General features: G+C 40.8%; 1 protein-coding gene across 1 annotated transcript in view; it reads right to left on the bottom strand.

Moving 5' to 3' along the window:
• Positions 1-15,280, bottom strand: part of FBN2 (fibrillin 2) — a 1,174,837-nt gene that overhangs the window by 8,396 nt on the left and 1,151,161 nt on the right. The gene's annotated exons all lie outside the window — the stretch shown is intronic.

Consider the following 15,280-nt stretch of genomic DNA (forward strand, 5'->3'; position numbering starts at 1 on the left):
TGCCTGACCCTCCAAAAAAGGTAGGAAAATTAAACAAATTAAAAAATGGGTTGGACAGGAAATGGGGGCTGAAAGAAGCAAATAAGAAATTGGGGGGAGGAAGAACTTGGGAGAGCGAATGTGAGGAGAATGCAGAACACAGGACCGAGAGCAAGAAAATGCAACAAAACACATGCACTGCAATAGAGTACTGAACCAAAAAGAAAAAAAGTTTTTAGCTGAAGTCAACAGTGGAAAGATACAAGTCATCCAATCAAAAGTATAGAAAAGTAGCTATGCTCTAGTGCAGGAACAAACAGATAGAGGGGAAGTAAAGTCTTCAAATAAGAAGCAACAACATTAGAAAGAAAAGAGAATAACCACATGGAAGAAAGAGGTCAAAGGCCCAGTATCTTTATGGAGTTAGGGAATGCAGAAGAGATTCGCAATATCCTTTCATTGTACATAAGGGGGTATTTTATTCCTTATAATAAATACATTGTCATTCTGTCACCCTTCCCAAACAACAGATTCAATCTTTGGTGTCTTGCTATTTCATTTTAATTGTAGAGAATAAATGCTGAATATGTACAATACAATGATACACACTAAATAGGCCTTGGTAATATTTACTTAAAGATATTAGGACCAATTTATGTTATCAGATAAAAAATGCTGGGCTCAGATTGTGTTGAAACCTGCAGAGATTATATCTTTCCTATAAGAACCTAGGAGTGAAATAAATATATCAATTAATATCTTCTTTAAATTGATCGCTTTTCATTTTAGGAACTCACGTCAGCAGAAGGAAGACCGCAACTGTACGTATGCCCCATCACCTGCCTTTCACATAGGCTCTGGCAGCAGGCTTTGTGAGGTCAGGTGTCAGCTGTAAAAACGTATTACAATTGAGCAGCTAAGTCATATTTTTAAAGTAATTTCTTTTTTACAGGTGACTAGATTAATTGTAAGCGTAGTACAGAAATTAAAGACGGGTCGTATACAGGGATGGCACACTCTGTTTTGGATGGATTTGCATGCTTTACTGTATTTTGGAAACAGGAGAATCAAGTAACAAAATTACTCCCAAAAAAGCATTCCTTGGAGAGAAATAATACACTTCTGAATATCTGTAATGATCACTATTTAATTCTTCGGTACTACAGGAATCTTCTAAGTTACAGAACTTGGCCAGCTTAGAGATAAAGTGAGGTTATTGTTCAAGGAAGAGACAATAAAATGTACCCACAGTCTAGTGACAGAAACATATGAGTAACACTGATATTTCGTCTGGGTACATTACTTCTGAGGTGATGTCAAGATGTTTTTGTAGAATTGTTTTTGTAGAATAGTCTTGTGGAAGGCCATCATCCCTGCCCCGTGTTCCCCTTTGGAAAGGCATTTAACGACACCATATAAATAGAGAAGATGTATGTCAACATTATACTGCTTGCAGTCAGTTAACAGTGAAGCACTTTTGAAAGAATTTATGATGATCATAATCTAACAGAGACTAAGGTAGACTTAATGAGCTATTTGTGCACAGAGTGACCAAGTGCAGAAAATAAGTGGCGGGAAAAAACAGTCACCACTTTTGTGATAGAAGGTCCCTAGCTCAAAGTGGAGAAAAAGTGAGAAACATTTGAAATAAAAGGAAATTCAGGTAATTAATTTGGTTGGACCTGTGAGATTCTACCTGCATGATTTTGCATATTCTGTAGCTAGGGAGCACCAGAGAGGAAAAGCTAAAAGGAATGTGGGATCCACACTGATCCGTAATATATCTTCAAGCGACAGTATAGATTTACCATTCCAGAAAGCAAAGGCCAGTTCTTTTTAGTTTCCAGCAATGACAGTATATCCAAAGATTGAGTGCCTGATCTCTGAAAGATGAAGACCCTTATGTTTCTTTACATTTCCCATTCATGATGGGCTTATGGAGAGGAGGCAGTAAGTTGTTCCATGACTGTGATATAAATGTCATATAAACGGTAGCGGCTCCTGGAGGGTGTGCTGCGAGCAGTGGAGCAGGGGAGAGGCAGGGTGGGGGGTAGTAAACTCCAGGATACGGCCAATCGGAGGTACATAAAGAAAGACATTAATAAAAACAATTTAAATTGGTCACGCTGCAAAGCACAGGGGCTGGATTCACAAAGAGCCTGTGGAGGCTCCGCAGTCGTCGCATCGTCGTCTAAGTCATAGTGGAATCTCTGCACTGTAGTTTCTCAGAGATTCCGCTACGGTTGCGTTGACTCCGTCATGACTGTGGAGGGGAACATCCATTACAACGCAGTCATTACATATCACTCATTACATCGCACTGCTTTTGCTTCGCAGCTGTTACAACGCAACTGCCTTTACATTGCATGCCATTACAATGCATGCCATTACAACGCATACTATTACAATGCGTGCCATTACAACGCATTAGGTAAGTAATGGAGATTTTTTTGTTTCAGGGTGGGTATGGGTTTTGGGGTAGATGAGAATAGTAATTTTTACCCCTACACTATCCAACACTTTCCCTACTTTTGCACTCTCTGGAGTGGGAATAGTAATTTTTACCCCTCCACTATCCAACACTTTCCCTACTGTTGCACTCTCTGGAGTGGGAATAGTATTTCATTTCATTAAAGCTTTATTCGATTTGTAAAACAGAATCATAAAAGCATACATTTAAAAAACCAACATAATAGAAACTTCCAATACATATGGGATAGATAAGTTAAAAGGTGATTAAAAAGATAAAATAAAGAATTACAATGTTTTTTACAATAAAAAGAGATATAAAATCCTTTTCAATAAGAGCGCTCTACTCCTAATGGCTTAATACATTCATTATAAAGGTACTGGGCGCATTGTCTTGGCCTAATGGATGCAGTTGTTCTAGAGTTATATCAAATTCCCGAGTCTAAGAATCTCCTTTAAATAGGTAGATACGACTTTGATGACAAGTGCATTATCTAGAGTTTTCAATTTATTATAGGTCCCTCTACAAGTTCGGGAACTTAAATCCACAAAAATCACATATGGATTTCCTTTTTTAGCCTGGGTGTATTTAGCTATTATTAATGCCAGATTGAGTCCCTGTTCTAAGGTGCCTTTACCTGCTCTAAAGCCATATTGTAAATCTGATATGACGTCGTGCTCTTCCGTCCAGAGTTGGATTCTATTTAGAATGATCCTCCCGGCAACCTTCATCAGGCCATTGAGTAGCGAAATTGAACGATAACAAGTGGGGTCATTTCTGTCCCCTTTTTTAAAGATCGGTACAACGATGGCCTCTGGCCAGGTGGAAATGAATCCGGTGATGTTTATGGAATTGAGCACGTTAGTGAGCATAGGTGCCCATAGATCGATCTCTGATTTAAATACATCTATAGGGACACAGTCCGGCCCGGGTGCCTTCCCTGAAGAACTTTCATTCAGTGCCTTGATGACTTCCTCAAACTGAAATATGATACCCAGGGGAAAAGGGCTAGATGATGTACACGCCACAGAAGCACCGGCAGCATTACCCTTTGTTGAGCCATGTCCTGCAAGCTCTACTTTGTTGTAAAGGCCTTCAAAGTGTGTAACCCAGGTTTCACCCGGGATTACTAGATCTATTTGTGCCCCCTTGTTGTTTTGCAGGAAAGGGGCATTTACTGCCTTCCAAAAGCCTATATTGTCCCTCCTCTCAGAAGCTTTGTGAAGAGCCCGCCAGGCCTACTTTTTTAGTCGGTTTTTCCAGCTAGTTATAGCAGCTCGACAGGCGCGCCTAGCTATCTGGATATTTTCCTGGGATCTTGGCAGGGAGCGAACACTTTCCCTACTGTCGCACTCTCTGGAGTGGGAATATGTAGTATCCTACACCTCTGTTCATACCTGTCCTTCTCCTCTTTCATCCCATGCAATGCCTTAAGAATGTTACAGTGTGATGGGGGCGTGGCTTGCGCGCCGCTTCGTGATGGCGGATCGCGCTTGAGCTCCAGCGAGACGGCGTCTGTCGGGATGATTTTAGGATCCCGCTCGATATTGTCTCTTCTCCAGTTTTCGGCATGAGGTGTCGGAAGGTGCCATGAGGACTCTCCTTTATGCTGCAACAGCGAACGACGACCAGAACTGTCCTTTTTCTTGCTTGCAACCCTCATTACCGGCATTTCAGTGAGCGGCCGCCATTTTGTCTTTGTGGTGGCGTCGCTCGTTTCTTTGGCAACAGACCTATGTCTTCGAGCGCAACAAGTTTAGATATTTTTATGTCTTGATAGTCCATTGCAGTCGTTTTCTTGTATAACAGGCGCAATATCTGCTTGCTGACTTCTGTGGATCTCTGACTACCTTTTTTTCACCTCACTCTACTCGTTCATGATGATTCCCTGCCTTACCTGAGGGGTTTGTGCTATGGAACCTGATTGCTAGGTTGCTTGCTATCTGGCAGAATCTGTTTTTGGCGCTCTGGGGTCTTTTATGGCTTCTTCTTTTACCTCAACTGCTCTTGTCTGCCATTTTGTGCGCTGATGTCCCGGGCATAGTCTGCGCCTACGGAGCTTCTTATCAGTGGCACTTAGTGAGGTATTTTTTGTGTCATCCTTGGCCCTTGCTCATTTATTCTACGTCACCTACCTATTGTGGTGGGTTGTTCGAGTTGTCTACTGAGGTCTGTTCCTATGGCGGACACCATGGGGCCTTCTCCTACTGCGAAATACTCTAAAGGGACTTTAAAACGATCTAAACAGCAGTCACCCTCTCCTAAATCCTCTCAGAAGGATACTAACTCCACTTTGGATGCTATTTTGGCGCATTTAAATGCTGTCCATGATATTGCGCAGTCTACTAAAACGAATACCGTCTTATTGAAAGTTGAGGTGGCTGCTATCAGGAGTGACTTTATAGCCTTATCTGTCAGGGTTACGAATACTGAATCCCGTATCAGTGTGGTGGAGGATACTACACACCAACATTCGAGGTCTCTTCTCCAGATGGAACGTTCGATGGCGGCTCTGCGCAGGGACCTTACAGAGCAGGAGGATCGTAATCGGAGGAGCAACCTGCGTATTTTTGGTCTTCCTGAAGATCAGAGCAGTCAGCCTCTTCAATGATTGATTTCCTCTCCAAGTGGATTCCTTCTACCCTACAAATCTCCTTTCAGAGAGACTTTGAACTTGAGAGAGCTCATCGAGTACCTGCGTTCAAACCCAAATCCTCCACTTATCCGAGCGCAGTAATCTTTAAACCGCTGCGTCATCAGCATTCGGAACATATTTTGGCTCACATGAGGAAAGTTAAGTCGGTGTCTTGGGAGGGTCATCAGATTACTATCTCCCAGGATTTTGCCAGAGACACTGTAATTCGGAGGAAAGGTTTTCTCAATCTGCGAAAACGTCTGTTGGACATGCATATCCCTTTTTCCTTTGCTGGTCCATCCAAGTTTCGTATAACTTTCAAGGGTCGATTTCGGATTTTTGCTGAACCTGCTGATCTTTCCTCTTTTTTGGATAACCAACTTGAGTCTCAGATGGATTCTTCTCCGGGTCCTGGCTCTTCCGGGACTTGAGTTTCTGTCTTTGTCATTTCACGTGGTTTAGTGCGTCTTGCTGTTTGACATATGTCACTGTTTTTTTTGCTTCATATGCTGGTCGTTGGTTGCTATTCGTTTTCCAGATGATTTGTCCGTAACTTGTCAGCTGTTATGTTGACTTGTTCTTGTTATTATCCGCCTGCTTGTTCTTGTTATTTATCCGCCTGCTTGCCCTATTTTTCCTCTTTCTTGTTTGATGTATCCGCTATTTGTACATGGTTATTTCGTCTTTTTTGGTTATCTTTCTTGTTGTTGGCGATTTCGGTTCTTTGTTTCTGCGTCTCATATTTTCTGATATTTGTTTCATGATGTGTTTCTCCCCACTTATTGGTGTCTTTCGATTTTGTACTTTACCGATATTTGATCTTCCCTTTTTTGGTGTAGGCTTATATGTCAGTTTCTGTCAGCCGTTTGGTCCGATAGTGTCGGTTTTTCTCTTTGTGCTCATTCTTATAGTTTTTTTTTCTTTCTATTTGCTTCTTTGCTTATCTTGCTACTACTTTATGGCTCCTTTCCTAGTATTTTCTTCTTGTCACTTAGTGATGTTTTGTTTATACTTTTGCACTGTTCTTAAACTTGCAAGTTCTATTCCTGCTGATGTATGATATTGCTCGTTATTTTATCTGCTTAATTATTTCAATTTTAACACTTATTGTTCCCCTTTTCTCTAACTATATACCACGTACTATTGCCTTGTCGTTTCTATATTTGCTAGTTCTTGATTATCACCATTTTCTGCTTTCCATACATACTTTTTTGTTCTTTGTATGCATTTATAGTTATCGCCATTTGTTTGCTTGTCATATAGACAAGGTCCTTTTATCTCTGTTCAGCTTCTGTTTATGAGCTTGTTATTTGATATGCCTCATATTGTATTTTTTGTCTTTATTCGGTCATTGGCCGGGTTTGATTATTCTGTGCCATTTTTTTGTAGTTCTTCTTCCCCCGGTTTCAATTATATTGTAAGGTCCACTTCTATTGTTCTAGGACCCTGGCTTGTTGCTTCCTTTTCTCTAGTCTGGGATCTATCGCTTTATCTACTGCTTTTCCTGACGGTCCTCTGTTTCCCTCTCCATGTTCTATCTGGTATGAGATGGGTCTCTCATAGGCCTACCCTGGCGGGCTTTTTTTCTCTCTTTTTCCATTCTTCTCTCTTTCTTTTTTTACTTCTCTTTACTTTTCTTCTTCTTTCTCTTTTTTCTCTTTCCTCTTGGATCTCCTGGTGGTGTTTTTCTTTTTTGTGTCGGCTGGCGATGTTTTGTTTTTCCATCCATTTTTACTTTTTACTTTGTTTGTCTTTGTTGTACATCTATGCCTGGCTTAAATGTAGTTTCTCTTAATGTTAAGGGTTTAAACCATCCGGTTAAGAGGGCTAAAATTTTAGATTATTGTAAATGTTTGTCTTCGGATCTGGTATTTTTTCAGGAGACTAAATTATCCCATAAAGAGGCTCTGTGGTTGCGGAAAGGCTGGGTTCTGGATGTGGTATGCTCTGATGCTCTTGGTAAACGAAATGGGGTGATCACCCTTGTTTCTAAGAATTCTGGATTATCAGTACTTTCTTCTGACCATGATTCTGAGGGTCGTTGGGTATTATCAAGATTATCTGATGGAATTAATGATCTTTATGCTTTGAATATTTATGCTCCAAATAATGATAATCCTCTTTTCTGGCAGAAGCTCACTAAATTACTTTCCCGAACACCTCATAAGGGTAATCTAATACTGGGTGGCGATTTTAATTTGCCGTTGGATCCTCTGTTGGATAGGAATTCTGCTTTTTCCTTTCGCCCTCCTAGAGCTCACAAACATTTGTTAAATATGTGCTCCTCTGCTAATCTTTATGATATATGGCGTCTTCATAATCCTACTGGCAGTGAATTTTCTTTTGTTTCCTCTCCTCATTCTAGTTTTTCTCGTATTGATTACCTCTTGGTTCATTCGTCTCTGTTACAATCTTCGTCCTCGCCGTATATTCATCCTATTCTTGTTTCAGATCATGCTGCGGTTTCCTTCTCTCTCTTGGGGCTTGCTCCTAAGAAATCCTCCCCTTTGTGGAAATTAAATACGGAGGTTCTTTATGATGACGCTGCTGTCAATGCCTTGCAAGCTGAAATGGAACAGTTTTTCTCTGTTAATGAAGGTTCCGTTGACTCTCCAGTTGTTTTGTGGGATGCCTTTAAATGCACGCTTTGCGGTTACATCATTAAAGTTATGGCGAAGAGGAATGCGGTCATTAAGAAGGAACTTTCTGATTTAGCGGATAGTATTAAACAAAATGAACTTCTTTTTCGTCAAACGAGGGACTCACAGGTTTTACAGTCTATTAAAAATTTAAAATACTCATATAATGCTCTTGTTACTAAGAGGGCTCATATTGGTGTTCAAGCACAAAAGTCTAAACGGTTGCTATTGAAGAATCGTACTGGTAAGATTTTAGCGGCCACGTTAAAGTTTCAGGATTCTAGTTTTAAGTCGTCTCAAATTTCTTCTATCTCTGATAGATCCGGCATTAAAAAATGTCAAACTAAGGAGATCTTCGAGGTCTTTCACGATTTCTATAATACTTTGTATACTCCTACTAATCCATCGTCCTTTGAGGCTTGTCAGGAGTTTTTAAACACTATTCCTATTCACTCTGTATCTGAGGAAGATGGGGAGAAACTAGGTGCCTCAATTACAACTGAGGAAATTACTCTTGCTATCAAGGCTACTCGGTCTGGCAAAGCTCCGGGGCCTGATGGTTTTCCCATTTTTTTTTAATAAAACTTTTCTCCCTTTCATGGTCCCTCGTCTAAAGGCCCTTTTTGATGTGTTCATTCAACAAAGTGCAGTTTCGGGTACAGCGGCGGATGCTACTATTGTGGTCATCCCGAAGGAGGGGAAGGAAATCACGGACCCTAAAAACTTTCGTCCTATTTTCCTACTTAATATGGAGGCAAAAATTTTTGCCAAGATTTTTGCTAAACGTTTGGAGTACTATATCCCTTCTCTGGTTCATCTATCACAGACGGGTTTTGTTAAAGGTAGGCTTGCTAGAGACAACATCGTACCTTTTGCCATATTTTGGGTGCAGCTAAACGTTTTACGCTTACTGCTGCAGCTTTAGCCCTTGACGCCGAGAAGGTTTTTGAAAAGGTCTCCTTGCCTTTTTTACAAGCCGTTCTTCGTGCTCATAATCTTGGGGATTCTTTTGTTAACATGGTGATGTCTCTTTATGCCCAGCCTAGAGCGAATATTAGAGTAAATGAGGCTGCCTCTGAGTTTTTTAGTCTTCGTCAGGGCACTCGTCAGGGTTGTCCCCTGTCCCCGCTTTTGTTTTCACTAGCTATTGATCCGCTCCTGAGGTTAATTGATCTCCATCCAGCCATTAAAGGGTTTACGTTTGGTTCACAGTGCATAAAATCAGCGGCTTACGCAGATGATGTACTTATTTTTTCTGATGATATTGTTTCAGCTATTCCTGCGATCACAGATACAATTGCTCTTTTTTCTAAGGTTTCTGGTTATACTTTAAACAGAGACAAGACTGAGATGTTTCCCCTCAATGCTTATTGTTTTCCAGCCCATATGGGTTCCGCTGGTTTCAAATGGCAATCTAAACAACTCAAATACTTAGGGGTCTGGTTTTGTAGTACTTTATCTGATACTGTGGCCTATAATGAGGCACAGACCTTAATTAAAGTTCGTCATCTTTTGGATACTTGGTCTCCTAAACATATTTCTTGGTGGGGTCGGGTTCAAACTTTAAAAATGATGGTTACTCCTATTATTAACTTTATTTCGTCTATGCTCCCGCTGAATTTATCTTCTTCCTTTTTTCGTGAGATTGATTCCATAACTTCTTTGTTTCTCTGGAATGACAAGAGGGCTCGAATCGCATATAAATCCTTGAGGAAACCTTACGATATGGGTGGTTGTAATTTCCCAGATTGGGGGAAATATCAAGTGGCTTTTTTAGCTTCTCAAGGAGCGTTGTGGTTTTCTTCACTTCCTGGTCATACACCTTCTTGGATGTGCATCGAGCAGGCTCTCTCTTTTCCTCTTCCGGTCTCTTCATTTTTAACCACTTCTTCATTATCTATTCTTTTTTCTCGTGCTATTATATTGGATACCGTTGCAGCAGTTAAATTGGTCGATCGGAAAATGGCAACTCCGATTCATAAATCTAGGTGGTCGTCTTTGTGGCGTAATCCCCGAATAAAGGTTCTTATTGATCCCCCACTAATTCAATATTGGTCTGCCAAAGGTATCACGTTGGTCCGTCATCTTTATGACTCCAATGATGACCCGTTACCCTTTTCTTCTTTAGCTCGGCAATTTTCACTCTCTAATCTGGATTTTTACACTTTCTTGAAAATTAAAGTCGCTCTTGCAAAAGTGCGTCTTGTTCCTAACTCCCCTCTGATTACTTTATTTTCTTTATGGCTTAAATCGGGTCACATTGCTTAACGCATTTATACATTTTTTACCTCAACATCTTTGGATTCATGTACTATTACACAACAAAAATGGTCCCATCACTTTGGTACGGAGCTAACTGAGTATGTGTCGTCAGACACTTGGCAAGTGATAGGTACGTTCTCTCTGCGCAATAAAATTGCTCCTTCTTTATTTCAATCCAAATTTTTCTCCATCAACCTTCTTCATTGGACTCCTATGCGGCTCTGCTCTCTCCATTTACAAGATGATGATTTATGTTGGAGTTGCGGCTTGGCTGTTGGTGACTATCCACATATGTTTTATCATTGTTCACTTCTACAACCCTTTTCGGATCTTATTCATAAGCATCTTACGTTAATTTTTCAAATTAAGTTTCAACTTTCCTTTCCTATGATCTTATTGGGACCCTTGGCTTCCCGGGAACCTCTGCCGTTGGATACCTTAGATATATTTAATTGTTGAATCTTTTACTAACTGTGGCAGTTAAGGTGATTCTTATGGATTGAAAGTTTTTTGCTTCCGTTTCTTATCACACATGGTGGGCATGGGTATCCTTCTTAAGAAGTGCACACACTTCTGTGGATATGGCTCATCTCACTCCCACTATTTCTACTAGCGTATGGAGAACTTTAGATAATTATATGGATTTGGCTTCAAGGGGGTTGGTCGACCAGTATCCCTTAGTCTGATTGACTGTTGTCTGTAGTGTTTTGTTTTGCTGCACCATCAAGAGAGATCCTTCTTTTTCTTCTTTCTTCTTTCTTCCTTTCTTCTTCCTTCTTTCTTTTCTTCTGTCCTGTTCCCTTTTCTCTTTTTCTTCTATCTTTCTGTTTTTTTAATAATGATGCCGTTCATGGTTTCCTATGATTCACTACTGCCACTCTGCTCATTAACTTTTATTTTGTTTTAGGAGGTATGAATTGTGGCAATTTATCTGCTATTGATAACATATTATGACGAACGTGTGGATCTTTCCTTATCTTTCATTTTGGCATCATTATGAACTGTACCTAACTGTTTTTATCCTTTCAAAATCTTAATAAAAATTATTGAACTAAAAGAATGTTACAGTGTGATGATGCTCAATGGAATGTTGGGTGTCTCTCAAGAAAGGCACAGTTTAGATGGGCTGAGCTGCCTGCTGGCTGCTCCTGGTGGGGCTTATACATTAATATTTCTGGACTCAACTACTTATCTTCAATAAACCAACTTGAAATATCTCAACGTGTCTAGCTTCATTACTACAATTTTATGGCGACGATTTCATCTTACCCTCTGCGTACTCAACTCAAGAAGTCAATCTTCAAAAAGGCAAGATATTCTAAAATTCATCAATCTTCAAATTTCAAACAAAGACTCTGGCACCGAGCCCCACCAGTGGCCCTTTCACTGGTCGCCCCAAACTTGTCTGTGCCAGATCGGTCAAAGTGGATGGGCTACTCAAGATTCACTCAAGAACAGTACTACTCCATGGATGGTTCAGCCTTCAAGCTCCTCTCAATATCAACCCATCTCAAATGTGCTGTACCTTGATTCATTTTGTCCTGCTATCTGCCTGTCCTGCTGTCTCAACCTGTGGATTTATATGTGTGCATTTACAGTGCTGTTTCAATTCCGCATTCATACCTCTTATCTCCAGCCTACTGATAAGTGCAGCGTGTCAACTTTTTCTGTGCAAGGGTAACATTTCGTCTTTCTGGAGTTTGCCAAGAGCGACTATTTTCGAGGGAAAGCAACATTGCTGGTCTCACCTGTGTCCTCATTTGAAATTTGTGCTCATTTCCCACATATCGATTTCTGCACTGCCTTGCAAAGAAGTGTCAAATCGTTTTTGTGTGCTCCAGCCAAGGTGAGACTGACATCCGGATGTGTGTTGGACTCAAACTTCTCTTGGATGAATCTACAAAATCCACGCTTTGAAAATGCAGGTGCAAACTCCTGCCTTACATTTTATGACAAAGTATACAGTGCGCTTTCATTGCGCACGTGCAGATATTCAGGGGTGAGTTCATTTTTTATTTATTTGTGTTCTTGCTGCCTCGTGGACATCTGGCAGTTCAACCGCCCAGTTTTCATTTAAAAATGAATCACATGTTGTTGCCTATGCGCGCGCTCTTTACCTCCTCCACTTCCCGATTTCCTTTTCTGTGATGTGCCTGCCATTGTTGTCTTCGCAAAGTTCAAGTTCTATGCTCTGCATCTTTGTGCACGCACATGCCGTGAGCCATCCCGTGCTGGCGTAACTGTGCCATCTTTCGGCTGGAGTCTGCAGAGTTTTCTACATATGCTTCAATAGACCATTTTCTGCCAACCACGTCCGTTTGTATAAACTTTTATTCATTTTCAATGCCTTTGACTTGCTTTCCGTTTCAAGCATTGGTGCAGCTGTCTCTCTTCAAGTCACTGGACAGTCTACACTGGATACAGAATACAATTCAATTCATTCTCGAGCTTGGCAAGTCATGGTATAATCGAATGCTGAGCTCACATTCAATATGTTTTTGGTTGTTTCAGCAAGATACTTTCACTGTATTTTGTTGTCTGTTCTACGTAATTTCTTTAACCTGAAATTGTCAAAACTGAACCTAATCTCTATTTGTACCATCATTTCTTTCTTCAGTCTTCCTGTTTTAGAGTTTTTTTTTTGTTACATCGTGTGGCACATCGTGTGGTGAGTTCAAATTTCTTCACAAGCCCAGGCCTTTTATTAGTCTTCAGTGGGCGTCTTCCCTGCACCAATATTCTATTATGTTTCTAGTCTTGTGAAGCAACAGTTTTCCACTGTAGTTTTGTTTTGTCCCTTCTATATTGTGATGTCAGGCTAACCATTGTATGTGCGTGTTCAATCATCTAACATAAGTATGTCTGAAAGTAAAAAAACTAATTCTATACATAGTGAAAAGACCCTTTTTGTTCACAAAAAACGTAATACTTTTGGTCCTCTCTGGATAATCTCTTCTTAGTTGTTGGTTCAAATTGTGGTGTGTGTCACATGGGTATGGTGACTTGTATACATTGTTGCAACTCCATTCAAGTGAAATGTTAATGAAAATGGTTATTTAACTTTGTTTTTTACATGAATCTATGTTTGGGTTTGTTACACATTTTATGATGCTGCAAAGGGAGATATGTAGTATCCTACACCTCTGTCCATACCTGTCCTTCTCCTCTTTCATCCCATGCAATGCCTTTAGAATGTTACAGTGTGATGATGCTCAGTGGAATGCTGGGTGTCTCTCAAGAAAGGCACCATTTAGATGGGCTGAACTGCCTGCTGGCTGCTCCTGGTGGGGCTTATACATTAATACTTCTGGACTCAACTACTTATCTTCAATAAACCAACTTGAAATATCTCAACGTGTCCAGCTTCATTACTACAGAATAGTAATGTTTACACCTACACTATCCAACACTTATCCTACTGTTGCATTCACTGAAGTTGGAATAGTAATTGTTACTCCAACACTATCCAACACTTACACTACTGTTGCACTAAAAGCATTATGCATTGTAATGGTATGCTTTGTAATGGAATGCATTGTATTGGTAGTTTTTATAAATAGTGTTTAATGGCATGCGTTGTAAAATCATGCGATGAAATGGTAGTTGCAATGTAAAAACTGTGTTGTAAAAGCATGCATTGTAATTATTTGTGTTGTAACATCATATATTCGACTGCGGAGGCTCTTTGTGAAATCGTGCCCACAAAGCTTGACAGGAAGCCAGTACATTGACTGACCAGTAACAGAAATGTAAAACAAGCATTGGAAATGCAATAGGTCTCGGATTTATTTGAGTTAGAGCTAATGGCATTGTAAATGGCAATGTCTTTTAGCCATGTGTTATGGAGTGTATGCATGTGGTGTGTAATAGAATTATGTGGTTTGGATTGGAATTGTTCACCCTGCACGCTCGCACACTGTTCACCCTGCACGCTCGCACACTGTTCACCCTGCACGCTCACACACTGTTCACACACTGTTCACCCTGCACACTCACACACTGTTCACACACTGCTCACCCTGCACACTCACACACTGTTCACACACTGCTCACCCTGCACACTCACACACTGTTCACACACTGCTCACCCTGCACTCACTACTCTGCACTCACTACTCTGCACTCACTACTCTGCACTCACTACTCACTACTCTGCACTCACTACTCACTACTCTGCACTCACCACTCACTACTCTACACTCACTACTCTGCACTCACTACTCTGCACTCACTACTCACTACTCTGCACTCACTACTCACTACTCTGCACTCACTACCCACTACTCTGCACTCACTACTCACTACTCTGCACTCACTACTCTGCACTCACTACTCTGCACACTCACTCTGCACTCACTACTCACTACTCTGCACACACACTACTCTGCACACTCACTACTCTGCACACTCACTACTCTGCACTCACTACTCTGCACTCACTACTCTGCACTCACTACTTATGTCCTGTAACAAAGGGTTTGCCATTATTGAAATAGTTCACTGCAATAACCTACTTTTCTTAGCCTTGGACATGTATTTTACTAAGAACAGGCATGTTAATAAATATATAAATACGTGCGACGGCAATAAAGCAGCATTGAAAAACAAGGGTTTGCCATTATTGAAATAGTTCACTGCAATAACCTACTTTTCTCAATAAAGCAGCATTGAAAAACAAGCATCTGCCTTCAATTACCGGCACCTCTGACAGCTGCTAATTGAGAATTTATGGCATTCTCCTGGACGGGGAGACAGCATGCGCGCACACACAGCTCAAGAAAACTACAGAGTCGTGAATGCGCGAACGGACCCTGACATCTGGTAATTGGGAATTTATGGCATTCTCATGCGCGGGTTAGCACGGAAAATGCAGGAAGTGAATAGAGAAAAATTCCTAGGGCCTATTGCATGAACACTTACAAAAACACAGCCGTCAGAGGACCAATGACCATGCAGATGGCACACAACACCACGAAAAATTCTCGCGCACTGAGGAATTTTTACTTCACGATTCTGAGCCCCTTAACAATACGGCTCGGAGCTCCACCCCACTTCTGACGAAGTGGTGACGTAGGCCGAGCCCTAAAAACTATCAGAGACCACAGACAAATCTAATGCCCAACAGAGCTTGGAAAGAAGGGACTCTGGGAGCTAAAGGTAAATAGTAGTCGTAGTATTAATTATTAGTGCTAATAGTATTATTAGTATTAGTAGCCACAGTGAGAGAGCAAAAAGGCTACCTCAATCACAGCATGCTTCACCAGAGGAATAAGAGAAATAATTATTCACCAACTT

The sequence above is a fragment of the Lissotriton helveticus genome, chromosome 2_1 (genome assembly GCF_964261635.1).
Source record: "Lissotriton helveticus chromosome 2_1, aLisHel1.1, whole genome shotgun sequence".
NCBI classification, from domain to species: Eukaryota; Metazoa; Chordata; class Amphibia; order Caudata; family Salamandridae; genus Lissotriton; species Lissotriton helveticus.